We start from the raw sequence: 3,403 nt of genomic DNA, 5'->3' as shown, positions 1-3,403 counted from the left end.
ATAGACATTTCTTAAAGTATTTATTTAAAGACGGTTACGCCGCGGACAAAGCCACTCCAAAGTCGTGACAACTCATGACAACACAAACAATATTTTGGACCAAACAAATAATTACAAAGAAGAAAAACAACCAAAAAGTGTTGTAACCTGCCGTTTTTTCTTCCTTCCTTCCTTCCGTTTGTTGTCATGATTTGTCACGGACCCGAGTTGGCTTTGTCCGCGGCGTAACAGTCTTTAAATAAATACTTTCTGAAATGTCTATGAGGAAAATGAACGGAGAATCATTTCCTGGGCCCTGGTAGGGGGCGGGACTGCAACGCTCTATGCTGCCATCATATTAAAAATGGAACATGCAGTGTTAATTTCGTCGACTAAAAACTAAGACGAATTTTTTTCGTCGACTAGCTTTTTTCCACTGACGAAAACTACATGGAAACTAAATGAAAACTAAGCTACGATGACTAAAACTATGACTAAATATACTGACAATTTCGTCAACAAATAAAAACTAGACTAAAATGTTAGGAAGGGACTAGTGGACAAGAGATCCAGTACAAGTTATTTTACACTTGGTTGCATGCTGAAAATAGCCGATCTACAAGCTCACAACGACGCGTTGTGAGCTTGTAGATCGGCTATTTTCAGTGTAAAAACAGTCCTTACGATGGCATCAAGGGCCACCAAAATACATTTTAGTCGACAAAATCAACTGTAGATTTAGTCGACTAAAACTAGACTAACACTAAAACATTCCAGGTGACTAAAATGTGACTGAAACTAAATTTAAACTATTTATGACTAAAACTAAAATTAGCTGCCAAAAAATAACACTGGGAACATGCACTCGTCCACAAATAAACAAATAAAAACAAAAAAAAAGGTTTTATGGATCATTAAAAAAAAAAAACCTTTGAAACCCAGTGAATGGTTTCAGATCCAGCCTTAGTCCACATACTGTCAGACAAAGCTTTTTGTTCGCTTCTTCTTCTCTTTTTTTTTACTGTCAATAGTTAGAATTGTACATTGTTCAGCCTTGGTGTGAGGCTATTGTTGAGTCCATCAACCGTGGACAGCTAACACTGAGCTAATCTGATTTGGAACTCTGGCTGAGTGTGTGTGTGTTTGTGTCCATGCCCAGATTACTGCTGTGACATTTTGACTGTGTGGGTGTGTTGCTTTGGCAATGTAAACGTATGTTTTCTCATGCCAATAAAGGAGATGCACACACAGATTAGACACACCAACGGGCCGACATGCGGAAACAACGGTCGGACATGCGCTGCTCCCGTGCTTGTGGTTAGCCGTCACCGTAGGTTAGGGTTTGAGGTAGGTTGTCGGTCTAATGACAGTCGGACCAATAGTATGTCTAAACTAGAGCCTGTACAATAAAGCCCTTTGAATTGGACTGTGTGTCTGTGTGTCTGTGCGTGCGTGCGTTTACAGCACATTGTTGTGGGGAACTTAGGTTTCTACTTTCTATATTTTTTTATTTCACCATTTTACACTTGTAAACCTGTGACGGGAGTGACAATAAAGAAGCTGAAGTGTAGGTGTGTGTAGTCACAGGCAGGAAGGGGTGTGTTCCAGTGCGTGTGCGGTGGGACACAGAATGTAACCAAGCTCTTATTTGTGTTCCATGCGATAACCTATTCCATGCACCACGGGCTTGCCAATGCAACTTGGACGACATGCTCGACGAGGACACGCCAGCCCGTCGGCTGCTCAGTGTGTGAGCTGGCAGTCGGCCTAACTCTGCCGTCGTTTAAAACCATAAAGGACTGCAGTCCATTCTACAAATGCCTTCTCCAGTTTTCTGAAAAACCTATGTTTTTGTGTTAGTCGTCGCGGTTCTCAAATATTTTCATGTCAAGGAACCCCAAAAATATATGAAATTGGCCACCGACCCCCATCTGAAAATATGTCGTTCCAGAAGCAAACATTTACTCTGAAATAATATATATTCAAAGATGTGCGCCAACAATTTCACGATTTTTCAAAAATAGCAGATCTACAAGCTGGTAGCATGGCAATGAGCTTGTAGATCTGCTATTTGTCAATAGCTAGAGTATGACATAATGCTTAAAGGGTAAGACCACTTTTGTAGAGGTTTGGGTTGTGTAGTTACCTTGCCATGATGCAACTCCAAATGTGGACAAGAAATCAAAAATAATTTCTCCAGTGATTAGAAATTGATAATTCAAAATATGCTCCTCATTGACTTACATTGTACGCTGAAACAGCTCTCAAAGTCACTCTTTTAGTACGTAAACAAACACAAACAAAGTTGTTTCAGACAATATAGAGCAACACCAAATCTCATGTGGTTTTCTTTTTTCATAAAAATGTTAACTTCCTGTTGATTTGTCCATTTTTATTCAGAAGAAAACCCGGACTGGATCCATAGATCCGGATCCAGATCTTCATATAGTAAAATCAACAGGAAGTTACCATTTTTATGAAGAAATAAAACCACATGAGTTTTGGTGTTGCTCTATATTGTCTGAAACAACTTTGTTTGTGTTTGTTTACGTACTAAAAGAGTGACTTTGAGAGCTGTTTCAGCGTACAATGTAAGTCAATGAGGAGCATATTTTGAATTATCAATTTCTAATCACTGGAGAAATTATTTTTGATTTCTTGTCCACATTTGGAGTTACATCATGGCAAGGTAACTACACAACCCAAACCTCTACAAAAGTGGTCTTACCCTTTAAGACACCAAAAGGGGTTCCTGTCCTGAATGGGTTAAACCCATAAAGACCTGAGGTCGATTCTAAAAACACCGTCTAAATCCTAACCTAAGTTTACTGAAAAACGTGCTATAATATATCGTTGCCGTGTGGAAACACAAAAAACGATACATTCGTTATTATTTTAAAAACGGTTTAAAACAGTGAAAATAGCTCATCTACAAGCGAACAACGCCTTGCATCACGAGGTCTTGCGTGCTTGTAGATCTGCTATGTTCACTACTTTAGTGTAACATTCTTGTACTATGAAGCCATCTTGTACCTCTCTCTCTCTCTCCTCCCCATTCATCTAGACCTCACTCTCCCTCTTTGTCAACAGTCAAGTTTCCAATCCAAATGTTGTGCAAAGTTTAAGCTAATTTGCACAAAAGGCCAATGCAAATCAATGTCAACTATACTGTTATGTGAGATGTTGAAGAGCATGCCAGTCCAGACTATCGCAAACAAGTTGCATTTATTATCTGTGCCAACATTGTGTGCTCTTTGGAAGAGTGATCATCATTGATCACCAGTATTTGTTTGTATACAAAGCCGTCCTGGGCCAGCTACCAACTTAAATAAGCACATTACTATTGCAGCAACATGGATAATATCATTTGAGATAACATGATTATCTTATATCATGTCCCGGCTGTCATAACAGAATTCTCTTG

At 39.2% G+C, this 3,403-nt stretch overlaps 1 protein-coding gene across 1 annotated transcript in view; it reads right to left on the bottom strand.

Annotated features, from left to right (window-relative positions):
* The window catches only part of LOC306940574 (afadin-like), a 175,843-nt gene that overhangs the window by 120,333 nt on the left and 52,107 nt on the right, over nt 1-3,403 (bottom strand).

Source organism: Electrona antarctica, assembly GCF_951216825.1.
Source record: "Electrona antarctica genome assembly, chromosome: 17".
Taxonomy (NCBI): Eukaryota; Metazoa; Chordata; class Actinopteri; order Myctophiformes; family Myctophidae; genus Electrona; species Electrona antarctica.
The sequence above is the reverse complement of the archived record's forward strand: the minus strand, read 5'-3'. Positions and strand labels throughout refer to the sequence as shown.